General features: G+C 43.2%; 1 protein-coding gene across 8 annotated transcripts in view; it reads left to right on the top strand.

The window, feature by feature from the left end:
* Positions 1 to 23572, top strand: part of LOC121079623 (transmembrane protein 132B-like) — a 252359-nt gene that overhangs the window by 91778 nt on the left and 137009 nt on the right. For all 8 annotated transcript variants that reach the window (XM_040577156.1, XM_040577160.1, XM_040577158.1 and 5 more), the window contains one exon: positions 22462 to 22602. The gene's annotated coding sequence lies outside the window, so the exon portion shown is untranslated. The remainder of the gene's footprint in view (positions 1 to 22461; positions 22603 to 23572) is intronic.

The following is a 23572-nucleotide window of genomic DNA, read 5'->3' as shown; positions in this document are numbered from 1 at the left end:
ACGTACCCAAAGTGAGATGTTATGAACGAGCACTTATTTGTAAAGAAATATCCTTTGAAACTTCTACTGTGCTTATAATCAAAGATCCTATTCCCACCCTGGTTTATTTATTTTTTCATTCATGCCATGAGAAACCTAAGTCGTTGCTTGAATTTGCACTCATGGATCTGCCATCCCTTTGCACTTGATCTGAAAAAGTGTGAGCTTAGATGCATGGTTTGGTTTTAGATGGAGGAAGAAATGTCATATTTCACTTTTCTTTGCTTTCTTCTCTTCTCAAGAGAGCACAACAGGTCAGGTTTCCCAACAGGCAGAGATGTTTCTCCAGCTGTTATTCCAGCTGTGTTTGTGGCAGCTCTTGAAAATCCAGTGGTGTGTGTCCTTGGCTTTCTGTACAGACTTCGCAGTTAAATTTGCCACTAGTAAATCTTCCTCAGTTGAGAAGCCAGAGAGGGTCTCTGTATATGTATGGGTGATTTCTGCTATCTCCTATATCTGCTTGTCATTCTCTAAACAGACATGTAAATGAAGCTGCTTAACTGCAGGAGATGGGAGTGAAATAGCTGGAGTAGACCTATGGCCCAGTGGTATGTGAGAAAGAGCCAGTGAAATTTATGGTTTCTGAAAGACCAGTATATTTTTAAGCTGCTTATATTCCTACATTTCATAGCCAAGATTAGCGGATTGTTGGCAGCTCTGTGATATATTTGCTGTCACCTGGCTGGAGTCCGAAGCAAGTGATAAATTTTTATTCTGAATGAGCTTGTGTGACGCGCAATGACAGATATATTTTTGTTACTATAAGTATGTAGCATGTCCTATGGTTGGGGATTTTGGTGCTATTCTTGGTGTGGCCTTGAGTGATTTGCTTGCTTTCCTTGTGCTTCTGTTTTATCATCCAAGAAAAGGTGGAGAAAGTGACACATTCCTCATTTGCTGTGATGGCTCATTCTTTTCCTGCGATGTTGGAGCTTGACACAGGCTCACATCATTTCCACTGACTTCAGTAAAGACCGTCTGCTGGCAGGAGGCAGTAAGTGCAGAAAGAATCCAACATTTCCAGTTGCTGTTACTGAATTTCATGTATCCTGGGGATACATCACACAAACTTAGATCCAAAAACTTTAAGTGTTTTGGAGTGAATTTTGGTAATACTATAGCCTGGGAAGAATCCCCTCCCAGAACATGCATTCAGTGTGGAAGAAGAGGGACAATGTGAATCAATTTTGGCCTCATATGGCTGAACACCTAGAGTAAGTGAATTTGCAGATTTTGGCATGCCAGTAAAACTAGTGCTATAGATCGGCAAATTGTATTCAAATGAAGAAGAAAGATAAATGATAGTTTATTGGATTCCCTCGTCTTACACGGTGTCGAAATTTATCGCAACAAAATGAAATCTGTCTTCCCCAGGCCTTTTAAAAGGTCTCACATTTATCAGCATTAGTAAGATGTAACAGCGTTGGAGCTGGCATTCTGCTGCATGAGAAAAATTAGAGTCAGGTGAACTGGCTTTTCTTGCAGTGGGAAAATGAAGAGAAGTACAGTGGTATACCCCGAATCCGACAGGACTTCTGTTCGCTGCTGGAGCTGGCTGCGGACTGTGCCTGAGCCGTTGTCATCCACGGCAGATCAGCGGGTGAAATGGGGCCACAAACAGTGTTTGAAGCCACTGCAAAGAGTGCAGGAGTAGCCAACGTGCAGCTGGGAACTGGGAGGTCAGTTTAGGTCTGAAAACTGCCTATCGCTTGTAACAACAGCTTTTATCAGCTTAAAAAACAGGAATTTTAAAAAGCAAGCGATCACTTTATTCCCTGGAATAGGAACAGTGAATTTTCTCACTGAGGACCATTCAGAAATGTATGCAGACTAACTGCTTCAGTCCTTCACCTGGAGGATAAAAGCAGCTGTTTCCAGGCCGGGTAATACGCACCTGTTTGATGTGACTGCTGGGAGGAAGCAAACGGGAAAGAAATTCTCGGTGAAGGCTGCTGAACCTGCCAGCGAGGAGGATGGAGAGAAGTGCAACACTGCAGCGCAAAGGCATTTGAAAGCATTTTTCTCGTGTGTGCAGCATGGGAACCACGGGAAGCCGTCCCTTCCCCTTCAGTCAAATGGTCAAGCGGGGCTCTGCTCCTGAGGGTGTGCATAGCATATGTGCAGCAAACGGACTCATGCAGGGCCCCATTAGCTCGCGCTGTCTGTTTTCTGTAGCTGGCTTGCCATGGGGGAGCTTGGCAAAGGACAGTTCGTTTTGGTGGAAAACAGTGCCCTGTAAGGGGATTTCACAGTACATGCACACGCGGACTCCCCGGATCAGGCCTGATTAATGGATTTGGCCAGAAAACCGAAGGGAGTAGCCAGCTGGGGAAGTGGCACTGCTGTCCGTGTGAGTCCCTCCTAGAGCTCGGAGCATCTGTGCCCTTCAAACTGCCAAGGAGGGAGCAGCAGCAATCTTACAAGGTGTGAAAGAAGAGATGTATATACAGCAGGTGGATGTGTAAGAGAGCAAAGTCCCCACCTCCAAGGGATTATGCATTTTTACCATGCTGGAGAAACGTTCAAACTGTACCTAGAAATGGGTCCTTCTGAATTTGTGAGCAGAATTTGAATGGTAGAATGTAGCCAACAACAACAACAAAAAGTCAACAACAAAAAAACAAACAAAAAAGAAGAGTATGTATAAGTAAAATGCATACTTTAAACTTCATGTGGCATGGGTTTAGATTTCCTAGATGTGTTTTCTGGGGTTTTAAACCCTTGACTCTTCTAGAAAGCAAGGGATTCGGTGCCAGAAGTCCATTATGTCATATGGCCTATGCCATTTTCACATACCTTGGGGTGAAGGGTACAGGAATTAATAGATTGTAAGGATTAGTATTCATTCTTCTGACTCTAAATAGTCCAAGGCAAATGTATTTGAAGCAAAGGAAGTATCTGTGTCTATACACAATTTACTCTGAAACAGCTTAGTTGTTTATGTAAATTATTTTGCCTTTGTGTTGCAAAAATGGAGTTGTAGAATGATGCTGGGAAAACCAGAAGAGGAGAGAGAAGGAGAATTAGCTGGGAGAGCACATCTTGCTTGTGGAGACTGAGAAGCATTAAGAGGCAAAGAAGCTCTTGTGCAGTTGGCACGAGGAGTTCAGCCTGGGCAAAAAGCTTGAGGGTTGCGTCTGTCCCGCAATACCTTGAGAGGTGCTGAGTGTGGAGCTGGCATCCTCAGGCTTGTTTTAATGTAGCTCTGTTTCACCAGGCAGGCAAGGGGCAGGAGATGCCCGGCCTGGGGACATCTCGTCTGGGTTTGCTTCTTCCGTGGCGGCTTTCTGCTGCCTGGCTCCTTGCTCAGCCCACACATCCTCCTCCATCGAGGGTAAAGATGCTCTCCAGAGCACCTCCAACACTTGGACGTGCTTAGACAGCAGAAGGGGACAGTGTACCTCTCTTGCTACAGACAGTCGTGGTGATTGCTTGCCTTAGGGGGGAGAGCATACGTGCAGCAAATGGACGCTTATATAACCCCATTAGCTTATACTGTATGATTTCAACTGTTGGTTTGCCACAGGGAGTTGGAGAAGAAGAATTAGGTAATATAAACAGAAAGACGACATCCTCAAAAAGAGCACCATTCAGCACATATTGCTGGCTGGCCTCATGGTTCAGAGCTGATAAGCAAATTTGGCCTGGATCCTGTCGCAGCGTTTTACGGTGGCACCAGCATAGCAGAAGAATTGGCACTATCAGCAGAGGTGGACGCTGCGGATGTGATTCCTGCCATCCGCTGCCTGTGGCTCTGGCTGTGGGAACCTGCCTGTCTGTGGCAAAAACCTCCGGCCAAATTAATTGTGATTAATTTTGATTACAGACCATTCCAATTGAAGTGACTCTCAAGATGAATTTGTCCCGTGCATGCTTTAAATGGCAAGTTGCTCAGAAGCGCTCCTGCTAATGTACCCTCCAGGTTCATTTCAAATATCCTTTTTCTTTCTTTCGGTGATTGGTTCCTCGTACAAATGCAGATACTTTTCATTAATTCCCTGCAGGGCTTCTATGCCGTATTTTTGGCTTTTGATTGGCATTGTGGAAAACATGAAAGCATCATGCAAAAATCCTATTAAGAACTCATTTAAGGGAATATTTGAGTGAGGACCTCAAGATTTGGCCCATATTACATGATGGATTTTGACGTGTAGAGAAACTATAACGGGTTTAAGTGCTGGAGTGAAAAAAGAGTTAATAGTATTGTCTGTTCAGCACTGCAAGGAGCTGTTGCATACTATTACATTTAAAGAAAAGGAAAGTACAATGAATGCACTTGAAAGCCAATTCCTCCCACTGTTCTTTTCATTTGTCTTGTGAATATTTTGTGGGACTGACTGAAGGCTTTGTCTGGTTAGCAGGAGCCTCTCGGCTTCCTAATAGCAGTGCAGAAGGTATGGCACAGCACTTTTTCTTTTTTATTTGCCTACTTATTTATTTTTTAAAAGGAGTGTTTACAGAAACCTGGGAAATTGTGTTTTGACCCAGGCTTTAAGAAAAGCCACCTGTGTTTCACTCATTGCAGTTTTCTGAAAGTTCATGTGTTGAGAAGCACTTCTCACCACGAACAAACTGCCAAATGCATTTGAAATGGAAAATTTCTGATTGAAATGGGCAGCTCAGAGCCTCCAGCTGCTGGTGACTGTATTGCAAAACAATTGCAACATTTGCAATCTCTTTGCAGAAGCTGCTTCTCTAACAATCGGGACAATTTTAAATATTTAATTGGAAGTGGTTGGTTTTAAGGAAAAAGGCAGGGCTCTTTATTACTCTCTTCGTCTAATTAACACAGGGTGGGGGCAGCCAGAGATCCATCATGAATGCTGAAGATAAGTCATTTCACGGTCTTACAGATTTCTGCAGAGAAGGAAAGGTACTTGGAAATGTGTAGGTTTATTTGAAAACTATATCTTAAAGACCTTCCTAAGGGAATAAGAAAATTTCAGAGGAGGGATCATGAGCAGAGGAGAATGACATTTTTATTTTATTTTTTTTAATTTGTAGGCAGTGATTGAGGTGAGCAGGGAGCAGCCCATTGAATGGCAGGCAGCACAGCTGTGAGGCTGGAGCGCTGGCCAGGGGCACAAACTTGAGCTGAGTTTCTTCGTGTGCTGATTTTCCTTGGCATTTTTCCCCGTTTTTGGTTAGGGTAGATGGTGGCTTCTGGTTGTGCCTTCCTGTGACCTCTGCTCATCTTCAAGCTCTGTGGTGGGGCAGTTTGTGTTCGGGGGATTCTTGGTGGGGAAAAAGGGACAAAGAGGGGTGTTTTTCCCCTCGTTTGATCTCCAGCTCCTCTTCCATAGCTTGTTCGTGAGTCTCCAGCAAAGCATTTGCCAACTCCCCAGCTGCTTGTCTCAAAGGTAGGACTTCAGAGGAAAAAGTATTGTGCTGCCAAGACACGAGCTGATGGTAGCAGGAAAAGAAGGGCTTTGAGTCCACCTCTGTGTCCCAGAAAGGCCTGCCTGGAGGTGGAGAGGCTCTTTGTTGCTGAAATACCTCTGCCACCAGGTAAATGTGGGCTTGAAAGTTATCCTTATAAGTCCTGACAACTGTTCCTATTGGAAACTCGGTCAGCATCGCACTGTGAATTCAGTCAGGTTTTCCCTTGACACGCTCTGAATGTATTAAGTGATGAAATGTCAATCAAAGCAAATTTGTACTTATTCCAGAAAGAAATCTGAATACCTAACTGTTGTAGTGGTGATGGGTGAGCAGAGATTTTCACAGTTATTTTGCTGTGTAATGAAAGCCCTGAAGAGTCGTGGGGCCCTCCCAGCTAGTGCAGTGATAAACCTGCCATTGCCAATTGTTTTCTCATTTCTAACCATTGTTTTGTCCAAGCTTAAATCACAGTGTTTGTGTCTGCTTGGTTCTGGTTTACAAATGAATGTTTTAACCTAATAAGGGTCCTGACTCCCTGGTTGTGTTTCCGGGTACCCTTTGCAGAATTCTCCTCCTGAGCTGAGAAGACAGTCGGGGATGAGAATGGGGCCTTCTGGCATCCAGCAAATCTCTTGTTGTTTAAGTAAGCTGCCTTGTGTCTCAAGTCACCTTGAAGAAAGTAGGCTATTCAATAAACAAAAGGGAAAATCTGCTTAGTAACTTTTGGGTTCGGTTAAGACCGTAACTTCCAGCAGGTGCTGCTGCTAATCTGCCTGATGTAGAAATGGGTACCTTTTAAGAAGCAGCAGTCCAAAATTAATTTCTGCAGATGTATTCAGTCTTTGAAGACACCCTGCTAAGGACTTGAAACCTGAACAGGCCGAGGCCTTTGGGAAGCTTTTCCAGCTCAGGAAGAAGGCCGGAGGCATAGTGGTGTTGGGCATGTGGAGCCGAAAAGTTCACGTTTGTCACAGCTGCTTCGGCGTAGCCCTTCGTGGTGCATCGTTTTGCTCAGGAAATGCAGCTTGAAGGCACTGCCCTCTCTTTGCCTTGGTGCAGGTCTCTGTATCCTGAGGCTACGTTCATGCCAATGAAAACTTCCATGGAAGGAAGAATCTCAGGATTTGGCTTAAAGCCTAACTGTGGCTTTGTGGCTAAAATGCAGGTGGTTTATTGGAGCGAGGGCTGAGGAGCTGGCTTGCTGGTAGGGGTTCTTCTCACCCTTCTTCACCTCCTCTACACGCTGTACGATGAGTTTGGAGTGCTCCAGGGCCATTTCCAGAGCATTGTGATTCACCAATAATTGCACTGCTTTAAATCTATTGTTCGTTTACTTTTCATAAAAGTCCCCGGCTTTAAAGCTTGCTTTTAAACTTTTTATTTCATTCAAGCTTATATAGGTCTGTGGGAAAAAAAATAATCCTATGCACTTTTGTTGTTTTTTAGCATCTGCTTCATTATCCGTTGTATTTCAATACTTATTTATTCCAATGAAGGAATATAAATGTTGAAACATTCTGCAGGAAGCTAAATGAACTGCCAGCAGTAAATAGCATTTTTGATTAATTTAATCATTTTTCTTTTTGTTTGCAAATCGATTATAAATATGCTTAGATTTTTACAACTTTGGTTGCTATTTGAAATTATTCTGCAGAGAGATTATTTGGATTATTTCATACTGGGTAGGCTTGCAGGCTTTCATTTGATCAGCTATGAACTTAATGGTGTTCTTTCTAATAGTAGTTTTTCTGTTCATGAAGTATGGTTTGGCTGACAGTGCAGGGTCTCCTGATGCATTGAATTGCACGCTTTCTCTCTCTGGATGAGATTTTAAATGATTTTTAGGAGTTAAGTGAATATCAATTTCCATGTTGTTTTATTTGTAACTTTTCAAAATTCCAAGCCTTTGTCCTTCTGTTCATTTTAAGATTCAAATTTGTGGTCTGCATTCAGATTGCAATGACTTTTTTTCCATTATTATTTCTAATAATTCTTAATGAGTATGTCCTGTCCATTTATTAGACTTTTATTTATAAGAATTTTTTAATATAGCACTCACAGAAGCATGAGCAACATATGAAAACTTGAAAACTCTTGTGCTAAGGGCAAATTTCACTTCAGATTTCTTCACACCATAGTGCAGAGCTGACTTGGGCACAAGTTCTTAAGATCAGCAAAATTGTTCCTTCAGCAGCATCTTAGAAATTTAAGGTTAGTAGAGTGTTTAGATAGGAATGTTTGTTTTGAATGTACTGGTACTCCATGACTGAGACCTTTGCATGATGGTCTTGGGGAATTCAAGGAGTCTTGGCATACTTTTCCTTACGCAGTGCTTTAACTACGTAAAAGCAATCTTACATCAAGTGTCATGTTCAGCGTAAATCGAGAACGTGGAGGAGGCTGCACTTTTAAACCAGTGGCAGGAAATCGCATTAAATTCAATGTAATTACATTGTTCTAGAAATGTGATTATGTGTTTCAACTACCAGCCTCCCACTAAATTACTTCAGATCAGTCTCAATCTTTGGAATGAAATCTGCCTGATTTAGATGTAAAAGATGTAATAAATATGAAGCAATGCATTTTGCGTTTATATTTTATATTCACCTGTGACTGTTTATTACATTCTCCGGATCTGGCCTTTCTCGATGCATATATCTCACCTGCTACATGCAAGGAAATTGAACCTTGACTTCCCTTAACAGCATGATATTTACTCTTTGTAGCACCACGTGCATGCCATTAGTTATGTAATTTCACACAGAAGTGCAGAGAGATGTTGACTGCAGGAATGTTCTGTAAAGAAAGGGTTTCCCCATGTGACAATCAGCCCAAGCGTTCCCAGGAGTAAGTACAGCCTCGATTGTACTGGTACTGCTGAGCTTGCACAACCCCAGAAAGTGAGACAGAAGGGTAATATTGGTATTTCTGATAGATGAGCTTTCAGCTGCGGTTTGAAGGCCCACTTTTGGAAGCCTATTGCTATGCTGGCAGGCAGGGTGCTATACCTGCAAATAGTTGTGCCTGAAGTTAATTGGGGATGATAGTGTGACAGCGAAGATTTGAGTCAGGAAGGCAGCAATACCGGGAAAGAAGAGAATGCCTTTCTCAACACCATTTAAAATCAAAGGAACTCGTCCATACATTCAGTGATTTTGTGAATGGTAGCTTTGTAATTTGAGCTTTTCATCAACAAATCAGATAATTTATATCCTAACTATCAGATTAGAAAGGAAGCCCAGCCAAAGTAAAATACTGGCTTCTCTTTTAGTATCCACAAGCTATTGACGTAAGTAATTGAGAATATGGTTTTGGATCAGCAATTACTGGCTCAGAAGATATTGTCACTTTAATGCCTCGGCACTTGACTCTCCGATAAGGTCAGATATAGCGGCAGTAACTGCTGGAGGAAATAATTACAGCCACAATCATGCAGGCATCGACAAACAACACCTTTGCAGGAGACTGGTTTGAAAGCTGAGCTCTAACTTGACATTAGTGTTGTGACTGGAAAACAGTTGTGATTTGTAGATGCAAAATTGTGCCTACAGAAATAGAAGGCAGGTTTCTTCGCTTTCCCTTCTTCATCCTAGGAATAAGCAGAGCGAGCCAGCTGTTGGAGCAGGCTGTGCTGCTCAGCCCTGCGGGTCCCAACAGCATCTCCTGCGCCTGGGGTGCTGCGTGGATAGGTGACTGTGGGGGATGGAGATTGTCACTTATGAATAAATCTCTGGCTGGCTCTTCAACTTAAGTATAAGGTAACTTTAGCCCTCCCTCCTCCACTGCCTTTCCATATTAAGTCTCAGTGAACGGGGCTTTCCCCTAGGTTTAATGAGTGTTTGAATATCTCAGCGGTACAATCAAAAGGACCCTGGAAATAAAGATTTTGTGACTGTACAAGCTGCTCAGATGTGCCACAAAGATAAGATAGGGAGGAGTGTAATTAATCTTTCTGTCTTCTTCAAGATACGTTAAGATCAGACCAGGTCATTTTCTCTGAAGAGCTGTGGAGGGGAAAAAGGGATTGTCTCCTGGAATTAATGTCCTGGTACCCAGAATTAGCCTCCTGAAATATGCCTGAGAGTGAATGCCATAAAAGAACGAGGAACATTTATTCCATCTTGATGTATTTTATAAACCATACTGAACACCATTAGGCACCCCCCAAAAAAAACCCAAATAAACAAAACCCCACAAACTCACATTATTTCCAAGTACTGGTGGGCACATAATGGATAATTTTATGAAAAATGCTGCCTTTTTGGTTTTCAGTGTTTTATCAGATTTTTCATGGTCTGGGAGGTGCATTTTCTAAAAGTCATCAGGAAGGCTGGCCTGATGGGGCTGCATACATGGCTTTTTCTATCCCTGCCGTCGAGCCTGGAGTGGAGAACTGTCCTGGCCACGTCCCCATTGGAGAAAGAAGCCTGCTTATCTAGAGACCCTGGGAGAGGAGTGCTCCCGAGGGACAGTTCTTCCCTTCCAGGCGTAGGGAAGAAGAGCCATGAAGGAACTTGTTTTACTTCTCCCCTTGAAGCAGGAGAGGAGCGGCCGCTGTTTTCCTGCTCAAGCATAACTAGACGTAATTAGTTTAGCCCTAGGTTGTTGGTCTTTTGCTGTGCTAAGTCAGAGGCGGGTGTGTGCATGGTTCTCGCTGTTAAAAACTCCGATGGAAAACCTCACTTGCACCATCTTCCTTTCAGTCACAGCCATTTTTTGCCTGGCCTCAGATTTACGAGCAGATGTTAAGCATCCTTAACGCACGATGATTTTGTCCCCAGATGCCAAGCTGCGAGACCATCGCTTGGCACCTCGGAGCGGGGAGCACAGCATGCTGCCCCTTGTTAAAATGACTTAACAGCTGATTTCCTTTATTGAAGGTTTGGAATCCCCCCTAAGCACAGCAGATTCCCTTGCTGAATTAGCTCATCTTTCTGTGGTTAGAGCCCGTATATCAGAACAATTTCAGTATTCACATCCTCTAAACAAGGCTCATTAATCGCAAATTCATGGCTAACAGGGTTAGGGATTAGTCAGGATTGAAAAAGGAGGACAGGGACAAAGCATCTCACTGAGCATTTTTCACTGAAAACCAGAAAATACGTTAAAAAGCATCATAGCCCTTTTTACTGGTAGTTGATTCAGTGCCCCTCAGCTTCCCCAGTGTCAAAGCCTGTTTTTAGAGTGTTTGTTATTGCAAACAAAGCACATGCTTTGAAATGCTGAAAGTTTAAGAGACTTTTTTATTAGCTAGCACCTAGGCATGTGTAGCCTTCATGAAATTTGAGTTGTTTCTTCTCATCCGTTTTGTTCGTGACCTTTTGCACAGCTGGTTTCTCATCTGGTTTCTGAGGATGTATAGGAGCTTGAAGCTTAAATTCTGGTCAAGAAAACAGGCTAACCAAAATCAAACCTGTGAGAGAGGCTTGTTCCTGTCCTCAGAAGTGCTGTGCAATGCCTCTTGCTGTTTGTCTTACCAAAACTCCTGGGGGCAGTGCTAGGTGTTGGAGCCTGCTGTGCTACCACTTGTAAGAATCGCACCCTGGTGAAGGACTGGAAAAAACCCCGTCACCTGCCAGCTGGTGAATGAATGTCACCTGCCCCCAAACTAGTGAAGTAGCTCATGTCAAGAAGGACGTTGTGGCCAAACCATGTCAGAGGATGTCCTCCATGCACGGGGAACGGCAGTACTGCGGGCAAAACCCGAGCAGCACAATCCTGGTGCCAAAGAGCTAAAGGAGAAATGCTGGAGGATGAAGGAAGGGGTTAAGTGGTTTATTACCATTAGGAAGGAAAGGGAAAGCCACAGAGGGAACAATCCTATCAACTGTACTGATTTAGGAAGCGAATGACCCCTTATACTCCCTGCATGCACGGACCGACCCGGGAGCCCCTTCCTGCACCTCTCAGATCAGTTGTCTCCAGTTTCTGATTACGGCCCTTTTGTCCTGTTATTTCCCCGTCTTTGTTTAACATGCACAGCCAGGACCTAGGTCTTTGTTAGAGATCAAAGATCTGGAAATGGATTTAGTGCCATGAAATCTGTCCCTTTTAAAAAAAAAAAAAAAAAAAAAAAGTCAGAAGCACAGCGTGCAGCTGCTTTCCTCTCTGTTTTATTGCTTTGCCGGACCAATCTGCCCGTGTGCTATATCACGTTTGAATCCATCCTGAAGCAGGCTGCTGTCTGACTGGTCTTCAGCCCTGTGAGCACTGGAGTTTAATTTAAAAATCGCTGCAAGGATTAAAGAATCCTTCCCCAATCCTGCTGGCCCAGGGTGAGTAATTTCTTTTGACAAGCAAGTAAAATGCCATTAGTTTCTTGCATTACCATCAATCACTGTGGTAAATGGCAAGCAATTTTTGTGCTGTGGCTGGTAAATTTTCCTGACAGCTCTGCAAGGCTGGGTAGGCTTTCTGAGCCATGGCAGCACTGTGAGCAGCAGGTTTTGGAGAGGTGGAAGCTCCTGACCTCTTTGCCCATCCCGAGCACTGGGGCTGCCAGGTTCTGCCTGCCAGGCGCCAGCTCCCAGAAGGGTGTTTTGGCCAGGTCTGCAGAGCAAAAACTGGGACATAGAGCTTCAGGGTGCCTAGAAAGGGACAGCCATCTCCTCACCCTCACGGTTAGAAATATTGCAGGCAAATCCAGCGAGCTCACACTTCAGCACCATCTGGTTGCAGGACTTTGGCTTCCCTTGCAGCAGGGTATGGACCCAGCCAGCCTCCTCTGCGCAGCCTTTGTCAGCTGTGCTCGGGGAGGAGACGTAGCTTGGGGCTTGCAGAACCCTTGCCAGATCTGCTGAGAGTTGATGGCAAAAGCTCAGTCTACCTGCAGAGAGCCTTTGAAAAGCTTCTGAGAAGCCCCACCTGAAGAAACCAAACTGGGGCTTTCAAAGATAAAAGCCTGTTGGGACAGTGGCCAAAGGGCTACCTCGGGCTTGCCTGAGCCCCAGAGAGGGATCATGTCGCTGGGAAGTGCTTAATCTCCAGGAGAATCTTGAAAAGTTGTTGTCTGCAGCTGGAAAAAACTTCCGGTAAAGAAGGAAAGCAAAATCAAAAACCAGGAAAAAAGTGTTTGATGGCTTATCCCAGCTGGAGGGCTGGTTCTCATCAGAATTCACACATTATTAGCCTACTTGGTGGTCATTGGTGCCTGGAGTACAAACCACATAATCATAATGCTCACTAAAATTTTCACTTGCAGCAGAAAAATGCTTTTTTACTGTAATTTATGGTGCCACCTTTTCAAGAAAAGTACTGGTCTGAGCTATACTGGAAATTGAATTCTATCTTGTGGAAAGGGAGATTATTTCCTGAGCTTTGCTTATTCACCGTCCTAGCACATAGCGCTCAAGGTAAAGGTGCGCACCGAGATGATTGATTGGCAAGTGCGAGAGGACCGCTGTTCCATGTGACAGGGGTATAAAGAACGATATTTTTATTTTTTGACAGCAAAGGGGAAATGGCGTTACTAGCAATATTCAGCAATGTACTCTGCAGCCCCAGTTAGCTCTGCATATTTTATGGCATCCATTTTCTTTCTTCGATTAAACAACATAAAATGCCATAAAATAATTCAATAAAAACAACAACTACTAGTTCAGGCAAAGTTCTTGTGGCCTTTCCAATCCTGGGAGGATTTTCATCGCAGTGCTTTTTTTCCTCCCCTTTTCCCTGTAACTCTGTCCCTTGTGCTCAGGTCTTTGGTTCCTTGCCACAGTCCCAGTGGAGTTCCTAATAACAACCCTTCCTTTGTTGTTTTTTAATGCAGAATATGGAGCTAATGTAGAAAAATATATGGGAGGTGCCCTGAGGACTGCTTCATGCTGTCCAGTGATTGTTGGATGTGCCAAGGGTTGGGACTGGTTTCAGTAGAAGTTAGAGGTGTATGTTTCAAAAATCTGTTCTGTCTGGCGTTCTTACTTTTTAAGTCTTATCCCCTGATGCCTGGTAATTAATTATAGTGGTTTGAATTATATTTAATAAACTTCTTCCTTATAGGAAATGTATGAGTCTCCAAGGCGGTGAGGAAATTTAGCCGCAGTGATGGATTATTTTAAATGCTGTAAAACCCCATCCAGCGCTGGCTGAGACAATGCTATGGAGCTTGTTATCTAGTTTTGCAGGGAGAGGGATGGAAAGTTTTTACTTTATTGTTGTTTGGTGCTTCCAGAAACTGTGACCTCTGGGGCTTTTTTTTTTTTTTAAAACTTGTAGAGGTAGAAAAAATGATCCCTTTACAAAGATTGTTCGCCTCCTAGGAGGACTGAACTCTGTTCAGCCTGCAAACATTTTTGCAGTGCTGATTTCTGAAAGGGAGGCTTTCAATAAAAGAAAACCTATAAGTATCTTTGTCTTTGCAGGAGGAAACCTCTGACTTACTTTGATATTTTCATTATAGTTTTCAAAGCTGTGTTTCTGCATGATTGCAAGAATTCCAAGTTCAAATACTTTGGACACCTTCAGACTTGATAATGCATTTTCTCCTGTACTTCTAGGCTTTAAGGAACGGTTTCATCTAATAGCATTGCATTGGTTTCAAGGTAAAGGACATAGTCTGAGTAGTTTAGATCTTTCAGAGAAAGGTTGAAGAGACTGAGCGGGCTTTGATTTTTGTTCTGTAGACCCGTGTTACAGAAAACTACTCCAGCGTTTTCTGTCTTCTCTCTACAGAGAAGGTGCACGCAAATTGTTGTGTTGGAGAAAAGAGGGCACATACTTCAATTCCTGAAGATGTCTAAGGGGGCATGACAGCAGGCACTCTGGAGCTCTTTGAATAATGATCAGCCCATCATAACTCAGCTAACTGAATGGAGGCAGTGGAAGAAAGGAAAATATCACTCCTTGTTCAGGGGAGGCAGGGTTGTGAGCAGGTTGTGCATACTGATGGGAAAGGGATGTTGAGTAGCACAAGAATCATTTAGAGTTGGAAGAAGACTCTCTCTCCTTTTGATCAATAGTAGTAATAGTCAGTTCGTGTTTATTGAATACTGTGAAAGCGTAGTGTCAGGCAAGCATTAGGAATTGTGGGCTTTGCAGATTTTCAGTGTTTGCTACTCTTCCTGTGGGCAAAGGACAGAGGACCTGAAAGGCTTCCCCATGTAGGTGCAGTAGGAGTCTGTGGAGCTGTGTTAGCGGGATGCCAGGGTTCTCCCAGTTTCAGCACAATCTCAATCTCACATTTGCTTATACTGTAATTAAAATAATTTGTGTGTCAAAGGCCCAACAATGTTTTCAGGTGGACTGAAAAAAATATTGGCTTCTAGTTTTATTATGAAAATGCCAACTGCTACGGAGCTCTTTGACCTCCAGTATATTTTTACCTCCTGGGGTGAATTTCTATACCAAGGCGAGTAAATATCCTTATTCCCATTTTGAATTTGCCCAAACAGTTAAATGGTTAATAGATTGCCCTCAGTTGATGGAATCGGACCCAAGGTCTCCTGCCCCCGTACCTGGTGGCCTTTTTTTTTTTCCCTGAAGGAAAAATTCTGCTGCTGATGTATTTTGATGAAAACAGTGTTCACTGCAGGAGGTGGTGTTTTGGTCTCATACTGTGTAAAGACTTCAGAACCTCTCAGGTGTCCATAGCAGTGTTGCAAACCCATATAAACAGGTTTGGTTTGTGATAGGAATAAATCAGAATAAAAAATAATAGCTTTAATTTCAAGACAATCAGAATGTCTTTCCACTGTTATTTTAAGCTCTATTTACTTACCTGCATAAGAGAGAAAGCAAACTGAAAAGTGGACTTTCTGCTGCAATGCCTTTAAAAAGAATTGGCAAAAATTCAGAATTTTCCACTGGGTATGGAAATACAAGGTAATGTTTGACTGTTTTAGAAATGCTCCCATGTTCTTTGCTGATATTATGAGTTTTGTCTTACATCTGGAAAGAGTTTCTGAGATACCTTTCCCTTCAGAAAAAAATTAATAGAGGGTGACTCCTTTTTTTGGCTTGTCTTCACAGATGTGAAATTTAACTTTTCAATATTAAAAATTCAGTATAAAATTCATCAATCTCTGGTGATTTAGACTAGCTGTTGATCTCTCCTAAAACATTTATAAGCTTTTAGGAAAAATGGGTGGCTCTTGACAAAATTTGCTTTACTTTTTAGGGAAGTTTTACGTACAGTTTGATCAAAGGGCGGAAGGAGGATTTTTGATAAAAATATTCCCCCCGACATCACCTCCTATTTGTCATCCTGCCTTATTTTGATCATGCTTCTGTAAAAGTTTCCTCAAAATCATAAGCCATCATACTCAAGGGTAGGTTGTGTTAATTTGTCTTCCCTAATAGTTAATTTATCACATGGAAAGCACTTTACTGTCAGAATCCAAATTAAAATCCTGTTTACTCTTTTCATTATTCAAAATCCAATATGCTAGTGAGCTTGATGCTTAGCATATTTTGATACATTTGGTGGGCTGCAAAAAGAGCTTGATAGCTTCAGTGGTAGTTGTATCACTCTAAATCTTTAGCATTGATCACCTCTATGACTGTGAAGGGCTTTCTCTTCCCTGAGGCTTTGGGCTTTTTTTGTCTGTTAGCCACCATGTCTGCTGAGCGGCTTTGCTCCTGCCTTGCCTTTTGCTGGTTACTGTAGCTATTTTCTCTTGCTTTGTTCTACCTGCTGCTTTGGCCTTGACTTTGATTCCTTGAGCGCCCGTTGGATGGAGATATTCTGATACACAGCAGTAATAACTGCTTTCAGAGAAACCGCATCCCCAAACACTTGACGGGGTTAAATAAGACAGCTACAAAAGTTTATATAAAAATAGCAAATACTGAGAGAAATTGAGGTATACCGGGGAGAGGAAAAGGCAAATTTCTTGATGTGGTGTCAAGGTGAGAGAGTGCTGAGGCCGCTAGAGGCATTTCCATGGAGTGGGTGGTGGCAGAGAAAGCTTTGGCCCTGCAGTGGGGAGGGCTTTCAGGGCAATGGGGCCAAGGCGGGCAGAGCACAGCAAGTCTGTGCCCTGTTTTTAAAGCAAATTTGGGCCAATTATGCATTGGACTTGCAATGAAGGGGCAGCCACTGGAGTAGTTTTTAGCTGGAATAAAATGCGGAGGTCGTAGCGTAAGGAAAACTCCAGCTGACTGGGGAAGTCGCTGCTTCCATCTCTTCTAAGCTTTCTTTATCTCTGAGGGCAAATGTGCTTTTTTTGTCCCACCATCAGTTCCCGCTTTGTTTCACTGGTAATACCTATTGCCACTGGGTTTGTACTAGGGTCACATTAAGCTTTTAACCCCCCCGATGTCATTTCTGAAACCCTTTTGGGGTGTTTCCTTTTGGTTGTTGCACTGCCCTCTGTTCCCCCTCGCTGTCTGCCTGCCATCTACCTGTGCCTCTCCACCAGGCTTTGCAGGCGGCCTGCTTTACTCGTGTGACAAAAAAGCATATTGTTTGTGTTTCTACACTCCTGACCTTATGGGGAAGGCTTGGTTTATCACAGGATCTTTGTGTATTTTGATGTGTATTTTACTGTATGTACTTATATAGCTTTACTTGTAGCGACATTAATACACAATCACTGGAACGAACACAGCTGGCCTAGTGCTGCTATTTTAAGGCGCGTTTGATGGGGAAGCAGTTTGAACGTAAATCTGCGACAAGTCTCTTAAAATATAAAAGAAGAGAGGAGGTTTTTGGAAAAATACTTCAGAAAATAAACACTTGCTTAGCTTGTGAAGACTGAGGGCCCGACTGCTGGGCCCGGCTGACCTCGAAAGCGCGACCCTCGTGCTCCAGCTGTCTGGGCCAGTGTGGCTGGGTGCTGCGGTGTGTGGTGGGTCTCAGGCAGGGCCAGGAGGGAGCTGGGTGGTTTTGTGCTGAAGGAGTTGAAATGGAGGTGTAAATCCTGGTTCTGGCTCATGTTTTCTAGGTTGCTTCGGCTACGTCGCCTCATTTTCCTCAAATTTCTGGATTCACCTGTGGAGAATTCTGCCTGGGAAGGACATGGAGGAGATGGGGGTGCCTCCTTCAGGGCAGCTCTGGCCCTGCCTCGGCCTTCCTTCTGCCCCAAAAGTGCTTCCCAAACCGCTCTGCTTTCTGTTCATTCACACCAATGAGCTCTGATCGTTGTGCCCCAACATGCTGGGGTGCGGCAGAGCTGCATCGCTTCCTTCTGTGCCCCCACAAACTCCACTTGGTTCCTACCCCTGTACAGGGCTGCCTCAATTCCCTCCTGTACGGAAACAGTTGTCTGTCTCACCCACACCCCCCAGAAGTTCTCAGTTGTTATGCCTGAATTCGGTGATTATTTTAATTTATAGTGCTTGGCTTAATGTATCTTAAAACACATGTATTTTAACTAGAAACTCCCCAGGGACCTCGTTCAGAACTAATTGCTTGCTGTTTGTGCAATTCTTCAAATATGTAAAATGCTCTGTGAGGGCCTGGAATTACTCAGCTCTGCTCTAGTTTGGTCTTAAAGATGGGTAGGGGTGTCTAGCCAAAGTGTCAGCCTGGGAATCAGGATGTATCATTGCTCATTCTGGCTTTGCAGAGGCTGTATAATTTTAGGCAAGTTAACTAAACTGGCCTACAGCTTGGATTTCCTGTAAGGGAGGAATAATGATTTTATTTTTAATTGGGCTAAAAATGTGTGTTGAAGGGTTGAATACAGAAGTGCTTGGAAATGACAAATGAAATTTATTATCATAACCGTTATTATTAGTACGTCATTGAGAGTGAATTTAGCTCTGATCATGTTTTCCCCCATACCGGGTTGGGGGGGAGATGAGAGGATTTCTAAAATAGCTCTGGAAGTCTTCTTTCCCATCATTTTGAGCATGTTCCATCTGCTGTGAGCACATTCCTGTTTTATTTCCTAAATATCTTTTCCTTCTGTTTCTATTTTAAAGTTCTTTTTGCCAAGATTTTACTTCCCAATTACTGCTGCCGGGAGTGTTGCTGGGGGTGCATTGCAAGCAAGCATTTACCTTTCAGACTCTGTGCTTAATTGACTGGGAGGCAGTGGAAGTCCCTGCACCGCTTCCTCTAAGTGCTCGTCTGTTTAAATCCCTCTTGCAGCCCTTATGCTGCTGCCCAGCCCTGGTGATTACTCGTACCTTCTCCTTTCCTGCTGTTGTAATAGGTGAGAGAAGAGGTTTAGAGCTGTCGAATTCATGGGGTCACACACATTTAGGGCTGGGATTGCATTTTAAAATAGTTTCTGGTTGTTCCAAGTTGGCAGGCTGGGGATGCTTCTGCTTGCCCGCTCCATTCAGTCTATCATGTTTCCAGCTTTATTATATTCCACAGTAAATGGAGGACACACTGTTTGGGGAAAAAACTACCAGGGATACCAACTGTATTCTGCAGTCTAAATTGAAAGGAGCTTCCTCTGTTTATAGCTGGAGAAGAAGGCAGAATTCCTCATGAAGCAGTTGTTTCATTGGGTCCCTGTTCCGATTAGCTTTGACACTTTCCCCCTCTACCCACCAGCTACCTCTTCTTAAGATCTTATGGGCATACGTGTCACAGAAGGCAGTGCTTCAGGATGTCACGTTTCTCTTGGGCTTCCTCCACCCCTAAGATGACAGTACCATGAATAAAGTGGTTACCCCATTTGTGATTCAGGCTGTGAATATAGGCTGTAGCTTCGGGGGGGCTGTTGCAGGCTGACTTTCAGCGACCTCACTCAGTATTCCTCTGTCTCATTTACATCTCTGCTAATTGCCTTAGCAAAGTGCCATATAGGTTGTAACGTTTTAAAGGTGGGCAACCACTTTTTAACAGGACTGTTTTCTGTCTGAAAGTTCTCTTTTTCAGAAATAAATCATGGTGTCGAAATGGAATGTCAGTTTTGCCAAATTTCCTGTTGGCTGATGTGTTTTGTCTCTTTTTTCATTTTTTTTTCATTTCACAATTATCTTTAATTTTATAAAAAATGAATTAAGTCACCTTAGTGGTAACTGTTGCTTCTTTGATCATGCTTCTGTGAAATACTTAAGTAAATTTTCTCCATGTTTTCAAACCCAGAGATGGCAGAATTTTTGTCAGGCGGTGAATTGAAAGGGCATCAGATATTTTTTTTCAATCCATTCTATTTATCCTTACACTCCCTAGGAGCTGGAAGAGCAGCACTTCCCCATATTTCATATGTGGGGAAGGGAGGCGTAAGAAAACTAAATGATCCACCCAAGCTTATAATTGAAGCCTGGCACAGAGCAAGGGCAATAAACCCAGCGCCTGGGCTCTAACACTACACATTCACCATCTTTTCTCCAATTAATGTCAGCTCTGGTAGGAATTTCCTATTCTTTTTTATACCCTGAGTAACCAATGCTTAAAACATTTTTTGTGCCTGTGGAGTTTGGGGGCAGATTTAAAGATGTGAATCACTTATCTGAGGAATAGTAGGCTCAAACCTCCCATATGTAGGCTGTTTGATTTGAATTTCTTGACTTTTCCTAAGTGAGAAGCTGAATTGAGTTTCTTCCTTCTTTCAACCTTTCTGGCTGTACTGATATCCAAAAATGCAAAATGACATCTTGTCTCAGCCCACCAGAGCAGATGCATTGCAGGGGATTAGACTGGAAATTTTCCTAAAATGCAGCATTCTGAGACGTTTTTGGAAAACATAGCTGGGAAGCAGTGTATGTGATGTTCACTTGATGCTAACCCAGCAAGACAGAAGATAGATACGCGGCAAGAGAAAGCTGTAGGTACAGTCAACAAGACGGCATTGCTTCAAGCCAGAAGGCCGCCTCCGAAGGGACGGGGCCCCGAAGGAGAAGCCGAGTGGTGAGCCAGCAGGACAAGGGTCAGGAGGGACCCAGCTGCTGCCCAGATGGGCAAAAAGCATCTTGGAGCTGTATTCAGACACGGGAAGGAAGAGCAAAGCTCCCTGGCTGAGGGCAACAGGCATGGTTGAAGGGTTGAAGGTTGGCCCAAGAGGGGTGCCGGCGTTTTGGGGTGCAGCATGTCTGGAGAGGTCTGGAACAGCCGGGCATGTGAATATTTGAAGCTTCTGCATCCTCAACCTGCTCTGTGTGGGACTGCTGACAGAGGTGAAGAAGAGGAGCAGCTTTGGCCTGTGACAGAGGGCAGGGGTCCCAAGTGCTCCGGCGTGCCTCAGGCCTGTACCTCCCTGCGCTGCATCCTCACCGGAGTGAGCCGACCGCCACGCTCAGATCAGGCTGCTGGAAAGAAAATGCTGCAGAGCGAGGATATCTGTAGTGCAAGAGCTGCGTAGGAGGACGCAACAGGCTTTTGACAGATGGGAAAAGGCTGATGAATCCTGAAATCATGGGTGAAATCCAGCTGTCCTGCCCCCCGCCATGCGTCTCCTGCCCTTCAGTGAACTGTTAATTAGTGAGGGCCTTGTCCTGGGTGGAAAGTTAGGTTAGAGGCCTCCAGGCATGTTGTCAAGAAAAAAATTGGGAAATTGAGGAGGTGGTGGGGAGGCGAATTTGTTAAAAATACATAGTTTTGTCTGGGAAAGAGAAGATTAAAATAGGACTTTTTTTAATTTCTTTTTTTTTTTCAAAACTGGTTGACTAAGTCTAAAGGAAAAAAAAAAGATTGAATCCGTTGCTGAAGGCCTAATTCTGTCTCTCATGTAAGTTACAAGTCAGTCTGAAATGAAGCCATGTAGGTGTTTTGCAGGAATGATTTGGTCCAGTGTAATTACTACAAAATAAATGAATGTTCCTGTGAAAAAAGAAGAGGATATGATACAAAACGGGCACGTAAGCTTTGAGGCATGTTGTTTGGAGATATGGATGTCTGTGGAGAAACACGAAGGAAACAATTAGAAAAATATCAAATAAAATTCTCTCCTTACAGGAAATGTTTTTCATCAGATTGGTTATGCCAGGCATGAATTTGGTCAATCAAGTCAGTAAAGCCTTACAGGGAAAAATAAGGACATCATAAAAGCAGGATGAATTAATTCCTTCTCAGAGGAAAAGTACACCCATCAAGTCATGAAGTTTTTGATCTCAGACCATGAACTCAGAGCTTAAAGGATATTCTTAACATTGTAATGTGAGCACTGACTGGTCACGAGGCATTGGGACAAATCCATCACAACTCACTGTTAAGTAACGCTCCATGTCGCAGCAGTGCTGTTTCATTCCACCATACAACTAAGAGGTCCCTCTTGGCTTTGCTTTTAATTAATTAAGTCACAGTAGTGGTGAATGTGGCGCTACAGCAGTTGCTTTCAGCCTAATTGTTCTCCAGGCATATTTGCAGCATTCCTGTTGAAATCCCAGGCTTGTTTCAGGAGTCAAGCTGCACAAATGAAGTTCCTGCTATTAAAAGCAGTTTGTTTTCTGTTCCTTGGCAATCTGTTCCTAATGCAGAGCCCCACTGGAGCATGGACTTTGTTTGTTTGTTTGTTTGTTTAAGCAAATGGCAAAAAATGGTGACATTTGACAACTACTGAACTGCTTTTATCTCTACCTGTGCTTAGGAAATCAAGGTTTTTCATGACAGCATCATAGTGTTTTCAGCAGCAAGTTTTGCATGCACAGTTTGATAGATCCCAGTGCAATGGCATAATTATTTTCATTCCTCTGTTCAGGGTATATGATATCATTCCTTCTCTCTTCTTCCTGCGTTATGGTCTTTGAGCAGTGGAGCACATTTTTTCCTTGCAGATCACCCTAATATTAAGAGGCACCTTACTCCCAAAGGTTTGCAAGCAGGAGAATCTACTTTATATCACAGTGCTCTTATCCTCCATCTTAAACTGCAGGACAGACACGACAAATTAATCAACTTATGTTTAGTCACATCTGTTTCATTTATATCAAACTGGTGCCACTGAAGCAGAAAGCATCCTTATTCTTTCCACATTGTTCGAACTGAAAATTAACTGGCTTTGCATATAATGAAACTTATACTTCATCTCTTTAAAGTAATTGGACCTATTTTATATTTTTAACGCAGAATGACTTAGAGTTGCAATGTATCAGTGTATTACTAATGCAAGAGGGAATATTTCCTCTTTCATCTTCCATGTTTACCTCTCTGGATTTATTTGTATGGGGTCTGTGACTAAAGCGGTCCCTGTTGTTGCCCCACAGAATTAGGACAGCCCCAGGCGTGAAGATCATGGATGTCAGAGTCAGTGATGCAGACCAGTGGGGGGTTCAAGAAGAGACGGATAGCGCAAGGACCACTGCCACAATCACCTGTGTGCACAACGACCCAGACCCAGAGAGCAGGTAAGCCAGCAAGCTCTTTTGCACATAAACCCTTGCTGAAATGCCGAGACACAATAATTGTGAGAGACACAGTAACTTCTTTAAGGGGTGGTATTTCTCTTTTAACAGCAGCATTTGCTCCTCCTCATCTTTGTTGGAAAAGCTATAGGTGATGTGATTAGAGCTTTTTTCCTTTCGTTTCACTTCTGAGCTTTGGAAGTAGATGATCTAATTAAACTGGAGGCAGCCAACTAGTCCTGGCTCACATTTGCTTTTCTTGTGCCTTCGGGGCAGCAGGAGAATTCCTGTTGACAAAAAGCCAACAGGGAGAGATGGATTAAAATAGAGAAATATGGAGAATAATAGTAGGACAATGCTGTCTCCTTTATTTGAAAGCTATAAAAGTAATAGCTATTAAGTGTTATTCATTGCTGCTGCAAAACACCTATGAGTGTCTATGAACTGTCTCATGAATGCTGTGTATGTTTGTTATGGTAACGCTCCCACCAACTGTATCAAAGATAATGAGAAATTTATGTTGTTAGTCAGAATTATGTATGTGACAATACAAGCGATTTCTCTCCATTATTGTGCAGTTACTGTACATTTAAGTACACTCTGCATGCATTTAGCATGTAATTGTATCATAATTAGACAAGCATAAAACTTTATGTCAAAACTTTGATTTGAGGAGTCTTCTGCATCCATCCTTTTCTGAAAGCTCTTTTAAGGGAGAAAAATGGTTGTTAGCCATTGTTTAGGTCTAGGAAGATCATTGCCAAAGGCTTGGAGTGCAAAGGGCATTTCTATTCTATTTTATTTCTGAAGCTGTATTTGAAGAACAAATGAATCCCACCTAGCTCTGGGTACCTGCAGCACACGTGTTGAGGTGAAGACTATTTACCATGGGTTTTCTTTCTAGCAACAGAAAGAGTTCTGTTAAGGTGAGAGTCCTGTTGGATGTGTAAAACAGGACCAGTAATAGCAAGCA

This window comes from Cygnus olor, chromosome 17 (assembly GCF_009769625.2).
Source record: "Cygnus olor isolate bCygOlo1 chromosome 17, bCygOlo1.pri.v2, whole genome shotgun sequence".
NCBI classification, from domain to species: Eukaryota; Metazoa; Chordata; class Aves; order Anseriformes; family Anatidae; genus Cygnus; species Cygnus olor.
Note: the sequence above shows the minus strand (reverse complement) of the source record. Positions and strands in the feature narration are given on the sequence as shown.